Source organism: Symphalangus syndactylus, chromosome 18 (assembly GCF_028878055.3).
Source record: "Symphalangus syndactylus isolate Jambi chromosome 18, NHGRI_mSymSyn1-v2.1_pri, whole genome shotgun sequence".
NCBI lineage: Eukaryota > Metazoa > Chordata > Mammalia > Primates > Hylobatidae > Symphalangus > Symphalangus syndactylus.
The window spans coordinates 69,326,030-69,353,645 of record NC_072440.2 but is presented as its reverse complement, the minus strand read 5'-3'; the positions used below and the strand labels follow the sequence as shown (position 1 = coordinate 69,353,645).

General features: G+C 43.3%; 1 long non-coding RNA gene across 1 annotated transcript in view; it reads right to left on the bottom strand.

The window, feature by feature from the left end:
• The window catches only part of LOC129467816 (uncharacterized), a 43,015-nt gene continuing 15,399 nt past the window's right edge, over nt 1-27,616 (bottom strand). Inside the window, exons 3-4 of the long non-coding RNA XR_008652483.2 lie at nt 4,083-4,186; nt 1-227 (exon numbers count right to left, since the gene is read on the bottom strand). This is a non-coding gene — a long non-coding RNA (uncharacterized lncRNA). The remainder of the gene's footprint in view (nt 228-4,082; nt 4,187-27,616) is intronic.

The window sequence follows — 27,616 nt, the reverse complement described above, 5'->3', positions numbered from 1 at the left end:
TTTCATTCTCTGTTCCAAGGACTTGTGTTTTGTAATTTCTAGGATTCTTCTGAAGATATTTTTGAGTACCTAATTGGATGTGTGTGTATCTGTTTTGAAGCACCAGATTTTCATGAATACTGAAAGGAAAACTTCAGATTTATTCTGTCAATGGGATTTTTTCCTGCTGTCCGTGGTGCTGAATTGCATTATACAAGTCCTTCAGATTTCAAGTGTGAATATTTCAGCTGGAAGAGGGAAAGGTAAAAGAGAAAGAGTTAGATTTCATAAAAGCCTACAGATCTGTCCAATAGTGTTTATCCATATGTCTATAAACAAAATAAACACAAATAAGCTTAAGATAAGCCATATAACTATAGAAATTGTAACTTTTTGAGAGAGAGGCTCTTCCTTCTTTAGCCTTGTATCTTAAGAGCTGGGATGTTACTTGACCCAGAGTTCATTCTCAATGGATTTTTTTTTTTTTTAGTGAATAGTGAATAAATTCAGTCACAATGCTCAAAGAATTGGATACATATTTAATGCTCAAGTGGGAGGTCTCTGGAATCAGACTGCCAGGGTTCCTATCGGGGTTGTACTACTCACTGGCTGTGTGACCCTGAGCAAGTCATGTCACTTCTACCTAGTAAGACTATCTCAAAGGGTTGTTATGAGGATCCAAAGAGTTAATACACAAGAAATGCTCAAAACTGAACCTGCAACAGTGTGAGTGCTATGTATTATTGTTATTATTATTATTACTCCTCATTTGCATTCCTTTTCAAAAGGAGATTTAGGAATAGTACATACAAGTTACATAATAGTGATTAAAGTTATTGAGTGCTTATTATGTACAGACATACTAATTTACTAATTACTTACAATAGTACATCATCTAGGTACTATTATTATTCCCATTATAAAGTGAGGAACCTCATAGAGGGCCTAAGTAACTACCCCAGAGTCATATAGTAATTTTGGCACTCAGATTTAAACCTAGGCTGTCTAGAAATCTGGGCTCTTATTTAGGCTTTATAAGACTAGTAAATCTAAATAAGACGCCATTTTATTGCTTCTCAATATTTGGATTCCCTAATGTTAGTAATTTAGAGAGCAGATTGGATATGAAAGGGGCATTTTCTATAAGTGATCAAGTCTTTCTTTAATACTGAGCTATAACAGCCTCACAATAAAATGAGATGCATTTCCAGCATTTCAATCTTTTTTCCTTGAGGGGATAGAAAGAGAAGGGATATTTGTCCATGCCTTTTCCAATCAGTACAATTAGCATGTAGATCCTAAACATATATTAGGCATATTTTACCTGATCATCTTAACACAGGGATTAGAACATTTTATGCTTTTTGGTTTACTGTCTTCACCTCTAATTCAGTTATTAAAATAATTGTGATGGTGCAGTTTAAGGTTCATTTCATCGTTAGTCTAAATTTTAATACTGAACATTCTTCGCTTTACATTTCACTTATACACTGAGTATAATAATCTGTAGTTCATGCCCATCTAGGATGAAGGTGTTTACCCACCACTGTTTAGTTTCCTTTTTTTTTTTCAAAACTAGTCTCCTTTTGAGTGAAATCTGAACTGCATGTGCTATTTGCAATTTGCAGTAGAAGACTGGCATAAAAAAAATAATGAAAGCTACATTAGTATTGTCCCAGAAAATAACTGGTAATGGTGTAATCAATTTTCTCAAGTGATTTCTCTTTCCCTAGTTTTGACTGCTTTGCCTCCATCCATCTGAATGGAAAAAAAATTCTGAGTGCTTTTGCTGATTGCTGTTGGTCATGGACTACATTACCTAGAGTCCTGCAGCTTTACAGATAATTTGGTTTACACCTCTAAGTCTGCCAAGTTGTCATCATTTAGCCATATTCATATCAGGCTCTTTCCTCATTAGTCAGTGATAGGCATAGCTATAACACATCTTTAGTGAGAAATGTACCAGGAAGCTCAGGCAGTAGGAGCCAACATTTATTGAGCACTTACTATGTGCCAGGACCCAGGTTAAGTTCTTTGCTACATTACCTAATTTAATCCATGTAATAATCCATTACAACATGTACTGTTATTATACCCATTGTATAGGAGGAAAACATCGAGGCACAGAAAAATAAGTTAATAATGTCCATGGTCATACCAGTTAGTTATGAAAATTACTGTCCAGGATTTGAAGCCAGGCAGTCTGACTACACAACCAATGCTATCTGTCACTATATTGTATCGCCCTCTATGTACTCATGTTTTTCGAATCCCTACAAATCAATTTAATAACATTGAATTAGCCTTTATTTTGTGCCAGGGACTGTGCAAGACACCAGAGATGCTAAGATTATTAAGATGCAGTCTCTGCCCCTAAACTACTCATGACTTAGTGTGAAATTTGTTGTAATAAAGGCAGAGAGGGTCACAGAAAAGTAAGTGACTGCCTCAAAGGAGAGGGTTAGAGACGAGGTCAGGGCAAGCTCCACAGATGAGATATTTCTTGATCTAAGTTTTAAAATGTGAGGGAAAACATCACGTGCAAAGGCATGGAAGTGTGAAACTGCGTAACACCTTAAACAGGTGAGAGACAGCACAGCACACTAACTACAAGCGTGGATGCTGGAGCTGGATGGCCTGGGCTTGAACCTGGCTCTACTTGGTGTCAGTGGTGAGTTCCTTAGCTTCTTGTGCCTCAGTTTCTCATCTATGCCATGAGGATGGTAATACTAGTAACTCCCTAGCAGTGTAGTGTGATGGTTAAATGATTAAGGTACATAAAGCCCTTAGAGGCAGCGGTGCCTGGCATAAGTCTCCATGATATCTAGTTATCATTCTATTTTTTTTTTTTTAGACAGATTCACTCTGTCGCCCAGGCTGGAGGGCAGTGGTGTGATCTCAGCTCACTGCAAGCTCCGCCTCCTGGGTTCACGCCATTCTCCTGCCTCAGCCTCCCGAGTAGCTGGGACTGCAGGCACCTGCCACCAAGCCCGGCTAATTTTTTGTATTTTCAGTACAGACGGGGTTTCATTGTGTTAGCCAGGATGGTCTCGATCTCCTGACCTCGTGATCCGCCCATCTTGACCTCCCAAAGTGCTGGGATTGCAGGTGTGAGCCACCACACCCGGCCATCTAGTTATCATTCTTATTACCTACAAATTTTATTATTTTTGATGCCTATTAACCCCTCACTGCTATGTTACTGATAAGATAGACTAGACTGGATCACACTCTATTATTTGCTTTCAAGTGTCTCTAAGCTTTTCAGAGGTACCAACCTAGTTCGTTTAAGGAAACTCTAGTTTCCTTACAAAGTTGGTTGGCAATAAATGACTTGTCCATTCTGCTTAGAAGAACCTAGCAAGTAGTACTGCTTGGAACTTTCCCCTTAAGACATAATTTTACTCTGAGCCCCAAGAAAAGAAGAAGGAAGGAAAAGATGAACAGGAATGATCTGTTGAGGGCAAAACCCATGAAAATTGACCATGGCTCTTTTCTCTGATAATGGCATCATTGGCCTGGCAGAGCACAAGACAGCTGTCCTCAGGGGGACTGTCCTCTTGCATGTGCTCAGGAACTTGTCCTCATTGCCTCCCAGTGCTGGCTTTCTTAGAGACAGAGGTGGCAGGCATGTGGAGGGAAGGCTTCTGTAGATCCTCCCCTCTTCCTCTCAAGTGTTCTTTTGTAGATTTAATAATTTAAAAGTGCAGTAAAATTTGTTTTATAATTATAGCCCCAGGAAACATGAGTTTTAGTCTTAGCTTTGACATTCATTGAGTAATAATTATTGCAAGCACTTATGTAGTGTCTACTATGTGCCAGATGTTTTCGAATCATGTTACTTGCATCACCTCATTTAATTCTCACAAGAGCTCAGTAAGTTAGTATATATGTGTATTTGTCAAGCTTAGCTAGGTTATGCTGTGATAACAAACAACCACCAAATCTCAGTAGTTTGTTTCTCACTTATGCTCTTTGTTCGTTGTAGGTTCATGGGAATTCCATTCCACTCTGTCTTCATCCCAGGATGCAGGCTAAGAAAATGACCTTCATACAGAATGTTTCAGATTTTATGTCAGAGAATGGGAAGGGGCAAATCTCACATTGGCTCTTAAAATCTTCCACAAGTGGATCACACAGTCACTTCAGCTCGCATTTCATATCCAGACCTGACTTCGCATGGGCATGGAACACATGGCTTATGTGCCTAGAAGTGGAAGAATCAGAATACTGGTGAACAGCTCTAATGACTAATATAATATATAATTATTAGCAGCATTTTGCAGATGAGGACACTGAAGAACAGGGAGATTAAGTAACTTGCCCAAAGTTACATAATTTATAAGTGGCAAAGCTGGGATTTGAATTCAGGCAGAGAATTCAACTCTGTCCATAAGCCTTTTCCGAGGCACTGAACCCTCAGTTCAGTTTACCCATCTGTAAAATCGGAAAATAAACTTTTCTTCTATACCTTACAGGGATGCACTCAGAAGTCATCCATCCATCCATCCATCCGGTCATCTGTCTGTCTTCCATCCATCCATCCATCCATCCCTCTATCCATCCATCCATCCCTCCATCCACGCACTCTTATAGTAATTGGCACATAATTCTGGACTGAACTGTTTTGCCTCAGAATTCGTATGTTGGATCCCTATTCCCCAGTGTGAGGTATGTGGACATAGGGCCTTTTGAAGGTAATCACTCTCTTTTTGCCATGTGACAGCATAATGAGAAAGTGGCCATCTACTAGTCAGGAAGAGAAACTTAACCAGGAACTGAATTAGCTGGATTACCTTGATCTTGGACTTCCGAGCCTCCAGAACTGTGAGAAATAAATGTCTGTTGTTTAAATCACCCAGTCTATGCAGCAATCTATAGCTGCCTGAACAGATTAATACAGACACAATAGAAAGTAAATGGAGAAGATTCTTTGGATTAGGATGTCAGGGAAGGACCATCTCCAGAAGTAACCTGTGAGCTAAGTTTTGCATGTGAAGACCTAGGGAGGAGAAAGAATGATAAGTGAAAGACTGAGGCAGGAATGAGCATGGCATCTTTGAGGAACAGAGGGAGTCACAGTAGCTGGAATACAGTGATGAGGAAGAAAACAGTAGGCAATAGGGGTGCAGGGGGAAGCAGGGGCCAAGTCATAAAAGAAAGATAATATATACCAGGGATTTTTTTCAACCTTTTTGAGAGAGTAACCCTTTTTGAGAATCTGCTGAAAACTATGGACATGCTCATCAGAAAAGACCACATTCATATAACATTTTGCATAAAATACCAGAGGTTTTGTAGCCTTCTACCCTCATATCTATCCAGAACCTAGACTGGGAACATCTGACAAATATAAAGACACTTTGAATAGCACATAGGGAAAGGGAAGGGAGAAAGAGCTTTTCATTGTCTGCAAGCATTCTCTGTGCTGGGAACTCTGCCAGTTATGATAGATTAATTATTTAACATTTTTCATGATCCCATTTTATAAATGATAAGATTCAGGGAGATTCAGGGAGGCTAAGCAATATTCTTTAGGCTAAATGGGTAATAGACAAAGAATTTAAATCGAGGTCAGCTTCACTCCATAGATATTATTGTTGTTATTGTTGTTGTTATTATTATTATTATTAGGTGTAGGGTCTAGTTTTACCCTGCCAAGGGTATTTTAATTATTTGGTGGAGGCTCTACATTTTCAACCAGCCAAGAGTATCCATTTCCTTTTCACTGGCTCTAGTTGAATAGCAGAGCAGCTCAGATTCTAAGTTTCCATTTCTCTACTGCCACACTGATTATAATGTTGGCCTTTATTACTCCCAGCAGAGCAGTGAAATACAATCCCTACACCACTACCAATTAAGGCAGCTTCAATTCTATCTACATGTTCTTCCTCTGTGCAGATGCCAGCAGATCTGTTCCAAGACCCTTCCGGTTGTTTAGCATTCTGCTCAGAGGAGTCATTTGCTGATCATCTTCTTTCTTAATTAGGGATCTAATGTGTTGCAGCTGATCCTTGAACAAGAGAAAGATGGAGACCTGGCTGGAAAGGAGGTGTGACCATTCATTTCAAGATAATCAGCTTTGAAGCTGCTTGACATCTGATATTGATTTTCTTGTGCCTGGAAAATCTCCTGAGAGAGGTTTCTGATCTCAGAAGTCAGAGCAATCTATGCATTTACTTATTCACTCACTGTGCAAGGCCAGGAAATGGCCTGCAATGAAATGAGCAAAGAAATACCTTCTCTGAAAAACCAAATGCCTGGGAATGATTGCAAGGCTCCTTCCGGACCACAATGAAGGAGAGATAGTTAGCAACAGACAAGTTTCCTCCCCTCCGTAAAGCCTTATACAGAAACTAATACTTAATAAACTACCTGGGGAGGCCGAGGCAGGCGGATCACGAGGTCAGGAGATCAAGACCATCCTGGCTAACACAGTGAAACCCCGTCTCTACTAAAAATACAAAAAGAATTAGCTGGGTGTGGTGGCGGGCGCCTGTAGTCCCAGCTACTTGGGAGGCTGAGGCAGGAGAATGGCATGAATCCAGGAGGCGGAGCTTGCAGTGAGCTGAGATCATGCCACTGCACTCCAGCCTGGGTGACACAGTGAAGACTCCGTCTCAAAAAAATAAAATAAAATAAAAATAAAAAAATAAACTACCATTTACAGTAGACACTCTAAATATATCATTTCTAATATCAAAACACTGTTGGTTTTATTGCCCCTTCTTATGAATGAGGAAATTAAGGCTTAGAGATGTGAATTACTTTGCCCAGTGTCACACAGCAAGTAAATGCCTGAGGCGGGGAGGAAAACACATGTCAACGTGAGTCTTAAATCTCTGTTCTTTCATTATGCTAGGCTGCCTTCCTTCCTAGGTATGCATTTGCCTTCCTTGACTTTTCATTTGTTGTAATTTTGGGCCAGTTAAGTCAGCATCATTCAGAGATAGGGACTCCCTGCTGATGGAATTTGTCTTCCTTAGGTGTCATATCCAAGTAATTACAGAGTGCAGCAGAGCTAGATTACAATACTACACATTGTCAGTAGGTGTCACTATCTTATCTAATGTGATTATTCGTTCAAAAGTACTCACTGAGCACTTGCTATATGAAAGTCTCTAAGGATACAGTCATGAACTGACAAGAGTCTCTGTTTCACTCAGCTTACATTTCAGTAGGGGAAAGTCTGAACCATGAAAAAATATGTAATATTATATCAGATAGTGATCAGTGGAATAAATAAATGCTGAGATTTAAGGCTAAATTAATCAGCTTTGTGAATTCGAAGTGTGTTGAATGAGGGAGGACTGTCTCTAGTGACACGAAACCAGCTTCCACACAATGTAAGAGGTCATCTCTCGAGAAAGGTCCCTGCCACTGACTCAGTTCAATCAAGCAATGAAAATGATCAGTACTCCCACTTCCACAGTGAAACAGATTGGGAAAGGAAAACCTCCTGGCAATAGAGTTTACAGGGTTTACTGCCTGAGTGCTCTACTTAAAACCCTTAGCTGGCTGGGTGCGGTAGCTCACGCTTGTAATCCCAGCACTTTGGGAGGCCGAGGCGGGCGGATCACGAGGTCAGGAGATCGAGACCATGGTGAAACCCCGTCTCTACTAAAAATACAAAAAATTAGCTGGGCGTGGTGGCGGGCGCCTGTAGTCCCAGCTACTCGGAGAGGCTGAGGCAGGAGAATGGCGTGAACCCGGGAGGCGGAGCTTGCAGTGAGCCGAGATTGCGCCACTGCACTCCAGCCTGGGTGACAGAGCGAGACTCCATCTCAAAGAAAAATAAAAAAATAAACAGTAGAATCACATGCTCAAGCTGTTTGAAACAAACTTAAAAGTTTTCTAAAAACAGAATGGAATACCAAAGCATCATTTTCATTTAATTTTTAAATCTATATTGACAAAACTGGTTCATCATTTTAGAACAATCAATTTGACTTTGAATATGCTTTGAAGCCAAAGCATATTCATTTCAAAATCATGTCTGTCCACAGTAAATTCACTAACTCTTATGTCAACTCAGTATCAACATTGGGTTCAAAAGGGTATTGCAAAAATTGGAAAGCAGCTCTAAATTTACTAATATCAATACAATGTTCTTCAAATTTGTCTTGTCATTTTTGCAGCCAATGTACATAATACTGTCAATTACAATCTTCTGCATATTAATTCACATTAGAAAAATGTGTAATATAATTATTGTTGATTTGTATAATGAAAATTATAATTTCAGCAAATTCTCATACTGGTCTTACTGGGTCACGAATCAACCTTTTCTTTCCATGAAACTTCAAATTTAGCTTGTTTATATGAGTGTGATATTGTCTAGGAATGTAAATCACAATGTCATTTTTTGTCTTTGATTTGGTGAATTTTGCTTCAAGCAAGTCTTGAAGTTAATAATACAGTAATTTTTTGTATAACTGTTCCACCACACAACTGATGAACACTGGCAAACATCACAAGATCATTAAGTTAATTGTCTTCTATTTTGTTCAATAGATCCATAACTGACAGTGATTCACAACTTTTATATGTTTATACTGAAGAATTTTAACACCTGTGCACATGAGGCCTTTCATAGAATATGCTTCAGAAAAATATGCTTCAGAGTACAAATATTTTCATAGTACTTAGTGAAATGAAGCAATAAAGATAGTATCAGTCTGTTGTTTTAAATTCCAATAAATCTGGATTTAAAAAAAAATCTAAAATAGTTTGAACACCATCCACCATGATAGAAATTTTTTTTTCCCACATCTAAGTAAAATTCTTCTTTGGCAGATATAAAAGAGTTTAAAATAACTTTGCTACGAGTTCCATATTTTAGGTCATGGGTTGATAACAGATTTTTGTCTTCTAAATTTGCAAGCATTTTGAGATAACCTGTCCGCAAAGTATTAATTGGGTAGTGTCTCTATTATTTTCAGCTCATTTAAAGGTAAAATGAAGTCCTTTCAAGTATTTCAAATTTGAATAAATGTATCTTTGATATTGTTAGAAAAGTCTTCAATTGTATGGACAATTGTTTCGTGACATAACTGAAGGTCTTCTACTTTTTTTTTTTTTTTGAGACAGAGTCTCTCTCTGTCACCAGGCTAGAGTGCAGTGGTGTGATCTTGGCTCATTGCAACCTCTGCCTCCCAGGTTCAAGCTATTCTCCTGCCTCAGCCTCCCGAGTAGCTGGGATTACAGGCGCATGCCACCACACCCAGCTAATTTTTGCATTTTTAGTAGAGACAGAGTTTCACCATATTGGCCAGGACGGTCTCGATCTCCTGACCTTGTGATCAGCCTGCCTTGGCCTCCCAAAGTGCTGGGATTACAGGCGTGAGCCACCATACCCAGCCCTACTTTTTGTAAAATATCATTTTTAGTCTTTTCCTTACTACAAGCTTGGATTCTGTTAAAAATCATTTAAATTTTTTGACTGATTAATTCTGATGCCAGGTGGCTAGTTCAGTTAATCATTTTTTAATTGTTCAGGAGGAACTTATCGAATTCACTAAGTATTTGCCATAAATGTCTCAATACTGTCTATTACATTTTTCTTTCTGTTTTGTTTCTTTCTTTTTTGCTTTTCAAAACAGAGGGTCTCTTAGATTTGTTCTGCTGCAGTAAATTGCAATTATCATTCATTGTAAAGTTTACAATATGCTTTCTTCCTCTCTCTTATTTTTTTCCATTCTAATCATAGTATTAGTTTCTGCATCTCTATTACTTTAAGTAGAAAAATTTGTCCATGTTTATTTTTATACTAAAAAATAATTTAATTGTATTATAATTAAAATAATAACAAGTTCTTCAATTTAATTACCAATTAAGATTCACGTAGTTACCACAGTAATTGGAGTTGTTAATATAAAATATTCAAAAGTACATGTTGCAATATTGCATTGCTGTGTAGGAAAAAAACATTTAAATTGAATCAATCCATCCACACTGACTGGATCAGTGATGTACTTGTGCATAATAGTGGAAGCAACATGTGTATCCGAAAAGTGCATTAGTATACAGCACTGCTATGTGAGGCCATGCAAAGGCTAAAGTGAGGTAGAGTTCAATCAAAACAATAGTGTTCAGTTTAATAGAAAAGTATTTTATGTTGTTTCCATTTTAAAATTTAAATCTAAATTAGTAATACAAATTTTAGGCTGGGCATGGTGGCTCAGATCTGTAATCCCAGCACTTTGGGAGGCCAAGGCAGGTGGATCAGCTGCGGTCAAGAGTTTGAGATCAGCCTGGTCAACAGGGCGAAACCCCATCTCTACTAAAAATACAAAAATTAGCTGGGCTTGGTGGCACATGCCTGTAATCCCAGCTACTCGGGAGGCTGAGACAGGAGAATCACTTGAATTAGGAGGTGGAAGTTGCAGTGAGCCGAGATCGTGCCACTGTGCTCCAGCCTGGGCAAAAGAGTGAAACTCTTATCTCGATAAAATAAAATAAAATAAAAATTTAATTTCTCAGTAACACTAGTCATAGATCAACTCTGTTTAAAAGCCACACGTAGCCAGAGTAGCTACTGTATTGGACAGCACGGGCCTAACACACACACACACATCATTGATATATACCCCAACTTTACATCTGAAACCCAGAAATTAAGACCTAAATATAGTTGCAACGTACTCAACCATTCTCTAATCTAGGATCAATGACACAGAGATGATATCCAATTTTTAATAGACTAGAGGGGATACTAGAGGTTGGAGGGGTCTAGACAACCTTCTATAGTCTACGGCAGCATGGCATCGTGGAAAAAGCACTGCACCTGGGGCCAAATGACTGGGGTTGTAGTCCCCACGCCACAGCTCATTAGCTGTGTGTGTTAGATTTCCCTTCTTCAAAAAAGACAGCTTATAATACTCCACATATTTGCTGTGAGGATCAAATAAAAATATTTCCATTCATAGGTTTTAAAACACAGTCCAAATGTTAGTGTTTTTATCTTGTCTGTGCCAGTAGGAAATCTGTCTCGGGCTGAATGCCACACCATTCAGAAAGTATCCGTGTCATAGGAAGCAGGATGGCTTTGCCATGTTGTCAGGGAGGCCCGTGCTACTGGCAGAGCATGTGTAGGCTCAGTCAGTACCAGAGAGATGTCCCACTATTAGCCAATCAGTTGCACACAAAATCCAGACACTAGTACTTAATCATACTTTTGTTTGTTTTTTAGGAGTGGAACTTAAGAGTACAGGCTTAAGAGCCTAGGGTATTGAATCCCCGACTTTTAGAGAATTTAAGGTTTAGAATTTAGTACTTGTAAGAATTTGAGGACATTAACTTGCCATCTCTCATTTTTCTCATCTGGAAAATGGGGATAATAGTGGGACCTATTTCACAAGGTTAATCACAGCGTGAGATAATCCTTAGAAAGCATTTAAAAGAGTGCCTGGTGCATGTTCAGTTCTCAATAAATGGTTAGCAATTGTTATCATCCATGCTGAGTCCCCCATGGATGAGCTTCTGGGAATTTCCCTCTTTTTTTTTTTTTTTTTTTTTTGAGACGGAGTCTCGCTCTGTCGCCCAGGCTGGAGTGCAGTGGCGCAATCTCGGCTCACTGCAAGCTCTGCCTCCCGGGTTCACGCCATTCTCCGGCCTCAGTCTCTCCGAGTAGCTGGGACTACAGGCGCCCGCCACCACGCCAGGCTAATTTTTTGTATTTTTAGTAGAGACGGGGTTTCACCATGGTCTCGATCTCCTGACCTCGTGATCCGCCCGCCTCGGCCTCCCAAAGTGCTGGGATTACAAGCGTGAGCCACCGCGCCCGGCCGGAATTTCCCTCTTTTCGTGATTCTTTTCCATCTACTTCCTCATGAGTTCCTCTGGGTTCCAACAGTATCCTGGTTTCAAACTAGGTCATTACAACTCCAGATCCAATTAATCACTGGAGGAGACAGTAAGTCTTTCATTTTCTTCAGAACAGAGTATCTGTTAAGACAACTCTTCTTGCTGACTTTGACCACAAAATCCACCTCCCAGCTGAATTTAGATGTGTTACCATGCTAGTTTGTTTCTGCTTCTTCTAATTATTTATTTATTTATTTATTTGTCTGGTTTTTTGACGCGGAGTCTCACTCTGTCGCCCAGGCTGGAGTGCAGTGGCGCAATCTTGGCTCACTGCAAGCTCCGCCTCCTGGGTTCATGTCATTCACCTGCCTCAGCCTCCTGAGTAGCTGGGACTACAGGCACCCGCTGCCATGCCTGGCTAATATTTTTGTATTCTTTAGTAGAGACAGGTTTCACCGTGTTAGCCAGGATGGTCTCCATTTCCTAACCTTGTGATCTGCCCACCTTGGCCTCCCAAAGTGCTGAGATTACAGGTGTGAGCCACCACGCCTGGCCTTTTTTTTTTGAAACAAGGTCTGTCTTTGTCACTCAAGCTGGAGTGCAGTGGCATGATCATAGCACACTGCAACTTTGAACTCCTGGGCTCAAGGGATCCTGCCACCTCAGCCTCCTGAGCAGCTGGGACTACAGGCATGTGCACCACATTCAGCTAATTTTTAAATTTTTTATAGAGATGGGGTCTCACTATGTTGCCCAGGCTGGTCTTGAACTCCTGGGCTCAAGAGATCTTCCCGCCTTGGTCTCTCAAATGCTAGGATTACAGGTATGAGCCACCATGCCTGACCTTTTTCTGCTTCTTTATGTAGCCTTACAGAAGAACTTCCTCTTAAGAAGGGGACTGTGAGTGAAATGAAGTCTCATCCATTTATCCATTTATTCATTCCACAAATACTTACTGAGCACTTACTTTGTGTCTGTTACTGTTTATGTGCTTAGGAGTCAACAGAGAATGAAATGATAAAAAAAAATTCCTGCCCTCAGAGTTCAAGACCAGCCTGGCCAAGATGGTGGTGAAACCCCATCTCTACTAAAAATACAAAAATTGGCCAGGTGTGGTGGCGGTCACTTGTAATCCCAGCTACTCAGGAGGCTGAGGCAGGGAATTGCTTGAACCCGGGAGGCAGAGGTTGCAGATAGCCGAGATCGCGCCACTGCGGTCCAGCCTAGGTGACAGAGCAAGACTCCGTCTCAATAAATAAATAAATAAATAACAAAATTAAAAATAAATTCCTGCCCTCATGGAGCTTCCATCTTAGTGGGGTGACTTGGACAATAAATAATCATAAATAAGCACATTATTCACTATGTTAGAAAATTATAAGCACTGAAAAAAAATGAGCAGACTGAGGGGGATGGGAGGTGTGAGATGCGGGGTTGGGCAATAATTTAAACAGAATTCTCCAGGAGGGTCTTACTGAGAATAGAGCACTGGGCACTTGCTTGGAGGAGGTCGCAAGATAACCACAGGGTTATTTTGGAGGAAGAGGGTGCCTGGCAGAGAGAGTAGCACCGGAAAACTTCTAAGTTGGGAATGTGTCTGAACTTTCAAAGCACAGCAAGGAAGCTGATGTGTCTGGAGTGGAGTGATAGCAATGGGGCCACAGCATGTAGGGCTTTGTAGGACATTGTAAAGACCATGAGTTTTACTTCCAACAAAATTATTTGGGGACACAGAATGTAACCATGGGGTTAGAGTTCCTATTGCATAGTTATTTCAAGTCTGATTTAGGCAGTGACAGTATAAATAGACCACAAAATTAGATTGCCTGAGCTGTCAAAGGCCTTTAAGGAAATTGAGTTCTCTTGCTTACCAATCCTTGAATTCTTTCCAAAGCATTGGTACCATATAGTCAATTTGCCTCTTCTTGGACACCTGGTGATAGGGAGCCTCTCTTCTTCCCAAGGCAGCCCTCTTTCCAGTCCTGGTAGAAATCTCCCTTTTATAGAGCTGACATTTGTCAGCCTGTCATTGCCATCCATCATCTTTATTTCTAACCCTTGGAGGCCTTTCAGGATAAGCATAATCTCTCTTCCTCATGACAGCCCTTCAAATATTCGAAGACGATTGCCATATCCCTAGAGTTTTCTCTTCCCCAAGCCGATCAACTCCAGTTCCTGCTATCATTTCTCACATGACAATTATGTCCGGCATCAGATCTCTCTCCTCTGACTCTGCCGCAGGTCTATATATTTGATGCCTAGAAGGGAACCCAGGTGTGTCCAGCTGGGGGAGACCAGATCAGAGACATCCCATCCTTGGGCCGGGGCAGTGGTTCACGACTGTAATCCTAGCACTTTGGGAGGCCGAGGTGGGTGGATTACTTGAGGTCAGGAGTTCAAGACCAGGCTGACCAACATGGTGAAACCTTGTCTTTACTAAAAATACAAAGATTAGCCAGTGTGGTGGCAGGCACCTGTAATCTCAGCTACTCAGGAGGCTGAGGCAGGAAAATGGCTTGAAGCCAGGAGGCAGAGGTTGCAGTGAGCCGAGATCACGCCACTGCACTCCAGCCTGGGTGACAAAGCAAGACTCCATCTCAAATAAATAAATAAATAAATAAATAAATAAATATAAAAAGAGACATCCTATCCTTGGTCTGGGCCAGGCTCTAGATGATAGCATGGTAAAGCGAAAAGACTTTGAGTCAGATAGACACAGACGGAAATCCCAGCTCTGCCCCTTCAGGGCAGTGTGAAAGGTGACTTAGTCTCTCTGAACCTTTACTTCTACATCTGTAAAGTGAAAATGGTAATACTGATCCTGGAGATTCATTGTGAGAGTTTAGTGATTTGATGTGTTTACAGTTGCCTGGCACCTCATAGAGGTTCAAAGTTAATTTCTTTATCTCCTCTGTCCCTTTAATATTATTTTCCTTCCACTGTCCACTATAGAGTTTCATTTTCAGAATCTAATCTCACAGAATCCAGCTTCCTGAGTCCCTAGCAGAAATAGTCTTCATGTTCTTCTTCTTCGTTCTTTATTTGCTTTTTTTTTTTTTTTTGAGATGGAGTCTCACTCTGTCACCCAGGCTGGAGTGCAGTAGTGCGTTCTTGGCTCATTGCAACCTCTGCCTCGTGACTTCAAGCCATTCTCCTGCCTCAGCCTCTTGAGTAGTTGGGATTACAGGCACCCACCACTACGCCTAGCTAATTTTTGTATTTTTAGTAGAGACAGGGTTTCACCATGTTTGTCAGGCTGGTCTCAAACTCCTGACCTCATGATCCACCTGCCTCAGCCTCCCAAAGTGCTGGGATTACAGGCGTGAACCACCATGCCTGGCCTATGCTCTTCTTCTAAATCCTTAATAAGACTGTGTAGAATCTCCAGGGGTTGTTTTTTTTTTTTTCTATTTTCTTCAGCAAATTAAGAAATACAGCTAGCTTCCTTCCTTCCTTCCTTCCTTCCTTCCTCCCTTCCTTCCTTCCTCCCTTCCTTCCTTTTTCTTTCCTTTTTCTTTTCTTCCTTTTTCTTTTCTTCCCAGGCTGGAGTACACTCGGCTCACTGCAGACTCCCTGCGTCCGGCTCCCGTGATTCTCCTGCCCGGCGCGGTGTCGCTGGAGGCGCGGTTTCGCCATCTCGGCCAGGCTGCTCTCCAGCTCCTGACCTCCGGTGGTCTGCCTGCCTCCGCCTCTAGAGGTGCTGGGACTGCAGACGGAGGCTCGCTCACTCAGTGCTCGGTGTTGCCCGGGCTGCAGTGCGGTGGCGTGGTCTTGGCTTGATGCAGCCTCCGCCTCCCAGCCGCCTGCCTTGGCCTCCCAGGGTGCTGGGATTGCAGCCTCTGCCCAGCTGCCACCCCGTCTGGGAGGTGGGGAGCGTCTCTGCCTGGCCGCCCATCGTCTGGGTTATGAGGAGCTCCTCTGCCCGGCAGCCCTGTCTGGGAGGTGAGGAGCGCCTCTGCCCAGTCGCCACCCCGTCTAGGAAATGAGGAACGTCTCTGCCTGGCCGCCCATCGTCTGGGATAGGAGGAGCGCCTCTGCCCGGCTGCCCATCGTCTGGGATGTGAGGAGCGCCTCTGCCTGGCCGCCCATCGTCTGGGATGTGAGGAGCGACTCTGCCCAGCCGCCACCCCGTCTGGGAAGAAGTGAGGAGCGCCTCTGCCCGGCCGCCCCATCTGGGAAGAAGTGAGGAGGGCCTCTGCCCAGTCGCCACCCCGGCTAGGAAATCAGGAACGTCTCTGCCTGGCCGCCCATCGTGTGGGAAGTGAGGAGCGCCTCTGCGCGGCCGCCCCTTCTGGGATGTGAGGAGCGCCTCTGCCCGGCCGCCCCGTCTGGGAAGTGAGGAGCGCCTCTGCGCGGCCGCCCCGTCTGGGAAGTGAGGAGCGCCTCTGCCCGGCCGCCCCGTCTGGGAAGTGAGGAGCGCCTCTGCCCGGCCGCCCCGTCCGGGAAGTGAGGAGCACCTCTGCCCGGCCGCCACCCCATCCGGGAAGTGAGGAGCGTCTCTGCCTGGCCACCCATTGTCTGGGATGTGAGAAGCGCCTCTGCCCGGCCGTCCCGTCCGGGAAGTGAGGAGCACTTCTGCCCAGCCGCCACCCCTTCTAGGAAGTGAGGAGCGTCTCTGCCCGGCTGCCGCGTCTGGGAAGTGAGGAGCACCTCTGCCTGGCCGCCCCGTCTGGGATGTGGGGAGTGCCTCTGCCTGGCCGCCCCGTCTGGGAGGTCTACCACAGAGGCCAGAAGCAATGTGGGGGCTGGACGTCGTGGCTGACTCCTGTAGTCCCAGTACTCTGGGAGGCTGAGGCGGGTTGAGCACTTGAGGCTAGGAGTTCGAGACCAGCCTGGCCAACATGGCGAATCATATGAAAAATATAACTGACAAACCAACCAACCAACCAATCGACAACAAAACAGGTCTACCCTGGAGTCATACTCTAATTTTTTCTATTTTCCTCCCTTTCTGATCCTTTATCCCACTTTCCTTTTCTTCCTCTTCCTTCTCCTTCTTCTTTGTCAAATAGAGGATTGAGTTATTATCATTGATCCATACAAAGTCCCTCTCTCATTTATTTTCTTTAATTCCCACCCCACATTTCTATTCCCCGTCTTCCCATGTGCAACCTTCCTAATATGTTTGATATGCATCTTTTTGTTTGTATGTACTTTTAGAAAATGTTTATTGTTTTGTGTGCCAAAAAAAAAAAAAATTTTTTTTAAAAAAAAAGAAAGAAATACAGGAGGGAAGTTTCATTGGCTCCAGGTCCAGCTCCTCAGAGGCTGTAGAGGTGGTTTGGAGTCATGGGCAAGTCCTATGGGGAGGAGGGGTTCAAGTGATCTGCCTATGTCCTGGCTGCCTAACCTTAGAAGAAATAAAGTGTGGACTTCTTTTCTTTTCTTTTTTAAGTTTAAATTTAATTTTATTTTAAGTTCCAAGATACATGTGCAGGATATGCAGGTTTGTTACACAGGTAAACATGTGCCATGGTGGTTTGCTGCACCCATCAACCCATTACCTAGGTATTAAGCCCTGCATGCATTAGCTATTTATCCTGATGCTTTCCCTCCCCCTACCCCACCCCACCCCACAAGAGGCCCCAGTATGTGTTTTTCCCCTCCCTGTGTCCTTGTGTTTTCATTGTTCAGCTCCGACTTATAAGTGAGAACACATGGCGTTTGGTTTTCTGTTCCTGTATTAGTTCGCTGAGAATAATGGCTTCCAGCTCCATCCATGTCCCTGCAAAGGACATGATCTTGCTCCTTTTTATGGCTGCATAGAGTCTTATGGTATGTAGGTACCACATTTTCTTTATCCAGTCTATCATTGATGGGCATTTGGGTTGATTTCACGTCTTTGCTATTGTGAATAGTGCTGCAGTGAACATATGCATGCATGTATCTTTATAATAGAATGGTTTATATTCTTTTGGGTATATACTCAGTAATGGAATTGCTGGGTCAAATGGTATTTCTGGTTCTAGATCTTTGAGGAATCACCACACTGTCTTCCACAATGGTTGAACTAATTTGCATTCAAATAAAGTGTGAACTTATTTTCACCCAGGAGAGTGAGCTCCTTTCTTTGCAAAATGGGACAAAGATGTAACTAAAACTTTCTATTTCAGAATATCATGGGCACAGCTCTGCAATGAGTCTGACTTTCATTGCTCATCTAAAGCTGATGATAAGGGAGACATTTTCCCTGAATGGTTGTAACTGTAGAGGTGAAAAAGAAAGACTTCTCCATTGCCCTCTGAAGCTTCTCTGAAAATGAACTGGCAATAGGCGGATTAATAGGAGACAAAGGCATAAAATTTATTTAACACGCATGGGGAAAATCACAGGAGAGTGATTACTCAAAACCCGGTAACGCTTATATATCCTTCTTCATGGGCGAGTTAGAGGTGGGAGAATGTAGGTAATTTTGAGGGGTAGTAAATAATTTTAGTAAAAATAAATGGACCCAGGAGACAGAAATTATCTTGTAAAGGATTCTCTTTGGAATCTAAATGAGCCTGAGAGGGAGACAATATCTTGTAACAAAGTCCATCCAGGTGTGGTTACATTCCTCAGTCTTCTTTCCTGCCATAGATAATCAAATTTCAGGGATGAGATGGAAGGCAATTGTGTTCTCTTTGGTGGGTCTAGTCTTAAGACAGGTAAGGGAATATCAGGGTAAAATTCTATTCTGCACTGGGTGTGGGGGCAGTGGAGTGGAGGGGCTGACAGGAGTGGTCAGAAAGTCCTTGATTCTTTTTTTTTTTTTTTTTTTAAGACAGAGTTTTGCTCTTGTCTCCCAGGCTGGAGTGCAGCGGTGCAATCTCGGCTCACCTCAACCTCCTGCCTCCCAGGTTCAAGCCATTCTCCTACCTCAGCCTCCTGTTGGTCAGGCTTGTCTCAAAGTCCTGACCTCAGGTGATCTGCCTGCCTTGGTCTCCCAAAGTGCTGAGATTATAGGTGTGAGCCACCTCGCCTGGCTATTCTAAGGAACTTCTAAGGCCTTCCTATTTTAGTTCAAAGTGCTCAGCTTGCATTGAGCGTACTTTTGGGAAATCATTTTCTGAGCCCAGAGCACCATTCTTTCAGGGTTATCATTTTCTGAGCCCCAGCATAACCATTTTGATATGGGAGCTAAGGAGCTGAGGAAAAGGCATATCTGGAACATGACGAGGGCTGGTTACTTTGCCAAATGGAGCCCTCTTCTCCACTGTCCTCGTTAGAGGCTCCCCATCTCTTGCATGGACTATTGCACTAAGTGATCTTCTTACCAGGGCCCTGCCTGCCTTTCAACTCCAATTCCCTCTGTGACTCCTCTCAACAGCTCCCCTGGCAATCAGGCTCCTAGACAAGCCACACTCTGGTCTCAGCTAAACTTCCCAGCCTCACATCCAGCGCACCCTTAGCTACAGCCTTTCAAAATTCTTTGCCATCCTCTGACAATACCACTTGAGCCCAGACGTCCAGTCCTTTGCATTTGCTGTCAACTCCACCTGACATAATGCCTTTCTCCACTTTTTTCTTTTTTTTTTTTTTTTTTTATTAATGAGCCCTTCTCATCCATTCTTTCACCTGGTACTGAAATACCACCTCATCCATGAGGTTCCTTCAGGACGAGTTTATGACTCTCTCCTCTGTGTTCTTTTTTGTTTGTTTTGATTTGTTTTTGAGACAGAGTTTCATTCTTGTCGCCCAGGCTGGAGTGCAATGGCATGATCTCGTCTCACTGCAACCTCCATCTCCCAAGTTCAAGTGATTCTCCTGCCTCAGCCTCCCGAGTAGCTGGGATTACAGGCATGCACCACCACGCCCGGCTAATTTTGTATTTTTTAGTAGAGATAGGGTTTCTTCCATGTTGATCAGGCTGGTCTTGAACTCCCGACCTCTGGTGATCCTCCCGCCTTGGCCTTCCAAAGTGCTGGGATTCTAGGCGTGAGCCACTGTGCCCGGCCTATCTCCTGTGTTCTTTTTTTTTTTTTTTTTTTTTTTGAGACGGAGTCTTGCTCTGTTGCCCACCCTGGAGCGCAGTGGCCGGATCTCGGCTCACTGCAAGCTCCACTTACTGGGTTCATGCCATTCTCCTGCCTCAGCCTCCCGAGTAGCTGGGACTACAGGCACCTACCACCATGCCCGGCTAATTTTTTGTACTTTTAATAGAGATGGGGTTTCACCATGTTAGCCAGGATGGTCTCGATCTCCTGACCTCATAATCCGCCTGCCTCGGCCTCCCAAAGTGCTGGGATTACAGGAATGAGTCACAGTGCCCGGCCTATCCCCTGTGTTCTTATAGCATTTTGCGTTGCATTGCACTTTGCACTGTATTATTCTTGGTTTATCGTATTACGACGTTCTTTTCATGCATCTATCTCCTCCACGGAGTCTATATTCTTTTTCTAGGGCTGCTGTAACAAATTACCACAAAGTGGCTTAAATCAACAGATATTTATTCTCTCACAGTTCTGGAGGCTAGAAGTGCTCAAATCAAAGTGTCAGCAGGGCCATGCTCCCTCTGAAGGCTCTGGGGAAGGATCCTTCCTGCTTCTTCCAGCTTCTGATGATTGTTGGCAATCCTTATTGCTCCTTAGCTTGCAGCTGTGTCACTTCAACCTCTGCTTCTGTTGTCATGTGGCTTCCTTTCCTGTGTCACTGTGTCCTGTCCAAATCTCCCTCTCATTTCTCTTATAAAGACACTAGTCACCGGATCAGGGTCCACCCTACTCCAATATATTTCATTTTAACTTGATTATATACGCAGAGACCCTATTTCCAAATGAGGTCCTATTTACAGGTAGCGGGAGGGTTAAGACTTCAAAAATATCTTTTTGGAGGAGAACATAATTCAACCCACAGCACTAGGCTTTACATGTCTGTGCATTGCCACTGCCTATAAAAGGCGCATAAAAGTGCCCATTAAATGATGAAGGAATAAATGAAAGAAGAAAGAATAAGTTATCCCAATATACACTATTCGCTGTGTGCCCCATCTATGCTAGGTCCTGTGCTAGGCACGGAGGTCACAGAGAATAAGATGTGGCTTCAACCATTGTTTCCTCCCCGCGATGTGCCTGAGCTTCCCAGTAGTGTGTCCTCTGCAGTTCTCAGCTCACCCTGAGCCCCTTAGCTTTAAATAGACCTACCCGTGTGTTTGATACCAGAGTGTTCATGACTAATTCAGGACCTTCCTAGCAGTGAGTTTTGGAGCATGGGAGTCCAGCTGGAACCCCCATTCCCCTAGGATCGTTGATCCTGCTCTCACTTGACAGCTGTGGGGTTTTACTTCCTGCATCTAGGCATAGAATTAACCTACGGGCTCTTTTGAAACAAGTCCCACTTACTCTGTTTTCCTCTGAGTTTTATTTCCCCATTTGTAGAAAGGAGATAATACCCAGGCCAGGCGTGGTGGCTCATGCCTGTAATCCCAGCACTTTAGGAGGCCGAGGCGGGTGGATCACGTGAGGTCAGGAGTTTGAGACCAGCCTGGCCAACATGGTAAAGCCCCGTCTCTACTAACAATACAAAAATTAGCTGGGCATGGTGGTGCATGCCTGTAATCCCAGATACTCTGGAGGCTGAGGCAGGAGAATCACTTGAACCTGAAGGCAGAGGCTGCAATGAGCCAAGGTCATTCCAGTGCACTCCAGCCTGGGCGACAAGACCTAAACTCCATCTCAAAAAAAAAAAAAGGATGTAACACCCAATTTCTCAAGGTAGTTGAGATAGGAAACATGGAAGTAATTGATGAAGCTAATTATTAGTTATTTAGCATTCAACATTTATTTTGTTCTTTTTTTTTTTTTTTTTTTTGGAGACAGAGTCTCGCTCTGTCGCCCAGGCTGGAGTGCAGTGGCGCGATCTCGGCTCACTGTAAGCTCCGCCTCCCGGGTTCATGCCATTCTCCTGCCTCCGCCTCCCGAGCAGGTGGGACTACAGGAGCCTGCCACCGCGCCCGGCTAATTTTTTTGTATTTTTAGTAGAGACGGGGTTTCACTGTGTTAGCCAGGATGATCTCGATCTCCTGACTTCGTGATCCGCCCGCCTTGGCCTCCCAAAGTGCTGGGATTACAGGTGTGAGCCACCATGCCCTGCCCTGTTTGTTTGTTTTTTTGAAACGAAGTCGCATTCTGTCGCCCAGGCTGGAGTGCAATGGTCTGATCTCGGCTCACTGCAACTTCTGCCTCCCAGGTTCAAGCAATTCTCCTGCCTCAGCCTCCCAAGTAGCTGGGAGTATAGGCATGCACCACCACGCCCAGCTAATGTTTGTATTTTTAGTAGAGATGGGGTTTCACCATATTGGCCAGGTTGGTCTCCAACTCCTGACCTCAAGTGATCCCCCTGCCTTGGCCTCCCAAAGTGCTGGGATTACAGGCATGAGCCACCCCACCCGGCCCAACATTTATTTTTGGCATACATTCTTCTTATCCCTGGATTCTCACGCCTTTGCAAGGGGACCTTACAGCTCTTCTCATCAAAAGGTGCAGGTTATTTCTTCATTCCTAAAATATAACCTTGGCCACGTGATTTGTATTGATCAGTGAGACAGTAGTAAATATGATACAAGCAGAAGTTGAAAAGCACTTGGATATTTGTTGCTTGTACTTGTGGTCCTTGGAAATCTTTTAAAAAATTCCTTGGGGATTTTGCAAAATATTGGACCACACTTTCCAGTTGAGTATTCCCCAGGGTTCAGACTGCCCTTGGAATCCACTAATCTCAGATGCCTTGAGCCTTATCAATAGTGTTATATTCACTTATTAATGAGTTTCTTTCTTCAGACTATGTGCATTACTGAGCAAATACAAAACTGGCCATGGCTTCTGGGAACACTCAGTCTCAGATTAGGAGTACTTTGTATAGCTGCTCTGAAAGACAACCTGAAACAGTGCTGAATATGTACAATTATTATATGTATCAAAGGAAGTGCCATGGATAACTGGCTAGTGTATCAGTTATTTTTTGCTACATAACAACAATCCCACCACTTAGTAGTTTAAAACAATAATAATCTATTAGCTCATGTTTCTGTGGGTTGGCATTTTGACTTGAGATCTCTTGGGCAGTCCTTCTGCTGGTCCAATTGGCTCATTCACACAGCTGACAAGTCAGCTGAGAACTTGTTGTTTTAGGAGGGTCTCACTCATATGTCTGACAGTTGGTACTGGCTGTTAGCTGGGGAGATGGAGATGATTGGGCCAAATATCTCCAATAGATGAGCCTAGGCTTATTTCCATAGCAGTTGTTGTAGAGTTTGCAAGAGCCACCATAGCAATAGGGTTTTTGAAGTATATTGATGATACTACTGGGAAATCCTAGAATAGTTTTGCTTTGAGCATGGCTGGATCCAGGGGTCCCAATGGTGTAATCAAGGCTTTATCTCACTCTCTTTTTGCTCTGCTTCTCTTGATATGTTGGGTTCAATCCAGGCTCCTTTTTTTTTTAGCAATGGAAACTTGCACCTCCATCAGTTACTCATGCGTGACATTTCGTCAGTTCATCCAGACTTAGAGGACAGGCTAAGCCAGGGTATCTCCAAGGAACTCTTCTGGGGCTTCTGGACTCATTCTTTTTGGAGACTTCTGGAGGATCTGGAGCATTTGTTTGTTTGTTTATTTATTTATTTATTTATTTATTTATTTATTTATTTTGAGACAGAGTCTCACTCTGTCACCCAGATTGGAGTGCAGTGGCACGATCTAGGCTCACTGCAAGCTCTGCCTCCTGGGTTCAGGCCATTCTCCTGCCTCAGCCTCCCGAGTAGCTGGGACTACAGGCACCCGCCACCATGCCTGGCTAATTTTTTAATATTTTTAGTAGAGGCGGGGTTTCACCGTGTTAGCCAGGAAGGTCTCGATCTCGTGGCCTCGTGATCCGCCCACCTCGGCCTCCCAAAGTGCTGGGATTATAGGCATGAGCCACCAGGCCCGGCTGATCTGGAGCATTTTTAAAGTATCTGAGCCTATTGACTCGATGACTGGATATGTTCAAATCTGAGTTCTTTACTGCAGAGGATTGGCTGTAGTTTTAATCTGGGCAAGACTGGGGAACGCCCAAATAACTCCCCAGAGGCTTCTTGTGCTGGAATTGGAGGATTTTCCACACACACACCCAAAAGGAAAGAGGTAGTGAGTGTTTAAGTCCCACCCTTGGGTGTCTTGGGGTTTTTATGCTCCTCACCTGGGCCCCCTTACTTTGCCTCCTGAGACACCAGATGGATGAGACAGCCCCCGGAGGAAACACAGCACTGGAGGAAGAGATGGCCAAGGATAAGCCTTGGGCACATCTACATTCAGGGGATTGGCAAAGAAAGAAACAATAGCAAAAGAAAATGAGAGAGGTCAGGAAGCCTGGAGGAGAACCAGGAGAAAGCGACTCCATTTATTCTCCTTCCCCCAGAATGGCAGAATTATCATACATCCTGTCTGTATCTTGCCCTTCTGTCCTCTGGAGTCCTCTTCACCAGACAGTTAATTTCTTTAAAATGTTAAGTACTTCACCAATTGCTATAAACAGCTGTAAGGTGCACATCCAACACCCACCATGCAGATTAAACTATTAATATGGAGAAAAGGAGCAGCAGAAGAGACAATCAAGTTTAATTTGATTTTTCCCCAAGTAAAGCATAAGTCAGTACAGAGTGCTGTATCTTAATAGCCTCTGAAGACACCTCTTTCCAAGATAATTAGCTCCCTTTCTCTGGATATTAGCATTATCAGCTCCAGTGCCTCCTATTAAGAGAGCTTTGTTATCCCAATTATTTCTAATATGGCTATAGCTAATTAAAGAATTAACAGTTGAGGTCAAATAAGAGGAAAGTGGTTGTACTTTTTCTGACTGTCAGTTTCTTCATTGAAAACGACAGGTATAATATCACAGCTCTCTCAGGGTTGTTAAGGAAATTAAATGATGTGTTTGTCCAGTCCTTTGAATGGTCCTGGCATACATCTCAAGAACTTAATTGTATGGTAGCCATTACTATGTAACTGGATACATGAAACCCTTGGAATGTCCATTTTTCTATCTCAAACACTTAGCACTTGACTTCATAAAACTTTTATTGAAATGAGGTCATACAAATAAGCTAGAAAATATATAAGCCAGGCACAGTGGCTTACACCTGCAATCCCAGCAATTTGGGAGGCCAAGGCAGGAGGATCTCTTGAGCTCAGAAGTTCGATACCAGCCTGGGAATATGGTGAGACCTTGTTTTTACCAAAAGTAAAAAAAAATTAGCCAGGCGTGGTGGCACATGACTGTAGTCCCAGCTACTTTGGAGGCTGAGGTGGGAGGATCACTTGAGGCTTGAGGCTGCAGTGAGCTACGATCGCACACCACTACACAACAGTCTGGGTGACAGAGCAAGACCCTGTCTCAAAAATTAAATAAATAAACTTAAAAAATAAAAAAAGGCCGGGCGCAGTGGCTCAAGCCTGTAATCCCAGCACTTTGGGAGGCCGAGGCGGGTGGATCAGGAGGTCAGGAGATCGAGACCATCCTGGCTAACACGGTGAAACCCCGTCTCTGCTAAAAATACAAAAAGAATTAGCCGGGCGTGGTGGTGGGCGCCTGTAGTCTCAGCTACTCGGGAGGCTGAGGCGGGAGAATGGCATGAACCCGGGAGGCGGAGCTTACAGTGAGCCAAGATTGCGCCACTGCACTCCAGCCTGGGCGACAGAGCATGACTCCGTCTCAAAAAAAAAAATTAAAATTAAAATTAAAAATAAAAATAAAAAAATAGTATGTTTTTGGCACAAATCTTACTTTGAGCTGGAGGTATTTGTGATTCAATAGATGCAGAAAGAAGCCCTCCTAGAGCTGGCCTTCTCTAACTAAAAGTGGAAAGTTCTGAGGAATGAGGACTGTTATAAATCCCACCCCCCACTGCACCTTCTCCAGGGAAGTTTCATGGCCGTGAAGAGGACAGAAAGTGAGAACCAAGTTGGAACTGAATAAACAAGATTCACACTGTTAGTTTCCCCATATGCTTACCTTCCATAGATGCCAACCTTGGAGGCCTAAGAGGCCTAGAAGATTATCCTTTGTCTGATCATTTCTCTACAAATTTATTGTTCTTTTTTAAGATGCTACATAAGCCCAAATTCTAACCACCCCTTTGAGTTACTCATCATCGGGTTTCTCCCATGTGTTAATCAACTCTGTTTCTCTCCTCTTAATCTATTTTGTGTCAGTCTAATTTGCAGGGTCCCAGCCAGAGAACCTAGGAGGGTAGAGGAAAAAGGTTTTTTATCCTTCTGAATATGTGTGAAATGGTACAGAGCAAAATAAGGCATGGAAAATAACTATGGAGTGTGGGAGAGGAGGATGCTAAGTTAATGAATGAATGAATTAATTTTTTTGAGATGGAGTTTCGCTCTTGTTGCCCAGGCTGGAGTGTAATGGTGTGATCTCAGCTCACCACAACCTCCACCTCCCAGGTTTAAGCGATTCTCCTGCCTCAGCCTCCCAAATAGCTGGGATCACGGACAAGCGCCACCATGCCCAGCTAATTTTGTATTTTTAGTAGAGACAGGGTTTCTCCATGAGGGCAGGCTGGTCTCAAACTCTTGACCTCAGGTGATCCGCCTGCCTTGGCCTCCCAAAGTGCTGGGATTACAGGCTTGAGCCACCGTGCCCGGCGAGGATGCTAATTTAAAATAAGAAGGTGGGCAAGGCGTGTTCCAGTGAACGTTTTCTTTCCTCTTACTTATGGCTGAGGGCATCCTGAAGGTTATATTATGTTTCCTAATAAGGTTTGATTGTGGGCTTGGACAGCTTGCAGTTGGCATTGAATATAGTTGAGTAACCAGAGGATGAGAATAAATATGTAAGCATAGGAAAATGCAGATTGCTGAAGAGGCACATGGGTGTACCAGGCAGGGAACAGGATTGGCGAGATCATGAAATGCCTTCAGTGCTGTGATTCTGTGCTTCCTATGATGCTCTGGCCCGAGTCAGGAAGAGACACACAATCCTCCACTGCATTTCCATAACAGCTGTTTCAAGACTAGACTCTTAATAAAACTTTACAGAGATTATTGGATCACAGATAAACACAGGGGAACAATAAATCTAGAATCTGTACTATCTAAAATGGTAGCCACTAGACACATGAGGCTATTTAAATCTAAGCTTGACTGGGCGCGGTGGCTCACGCCTGTAATCCTAGCACTTTGGGAAGCTGAGGCGGGTGGATCACCTGAGGTCAGGAGTTCGAGACCAGCCTGGCCAACATGGCAAAACCCCATCTCTACTAAAAAAAAAAAAAAAAAAAAAAAAAAATTAGCCAGGCATGGTGGTGTATGCCTGTAATCCCAGCTACTCGGGAGGCTGAGGTAAGAGAATCACTTGAACCCAGGAGGCAGAAGTTGCAGTGAGCTGAGAGATTGCACCACTGCACTCCAGCCTAGGTGACAGAACGGAACTCCATCTCAAAAAAAAAAAAAAAAGTAAAAAATTAAATAAATAAATAAATCTAAGTTTATCAAAATAACATAAAGAAATCACTTCCTCAGTTGTACTGGTCACATGTGGCCCAAGAGCATAATAGCCACATGTGGCCCAAGGGTGTAATAGCCACATGTGGCTAGTTACTAGTGTAAAGATAGAACATTTCCAACTTGCAGGAAGTTTTATTGGACTGTACTGGTCTAGGTAATATTTTTAGAGTGGTGCTACTCAAGTTTAATGTGTACATATATTACCTGGTGATCTTGTCAAAAAGCAGAGTTTGATTCATTAGGTGTGGAATGATTCATTAGGCGCAGATTCATTCATTCTGCATTTTTAGTTAGCTCCCTGGCAATCGATGCTGCTGGTTCACCACCACCATTTAGTAGCAAGAGCTTAGAGACTG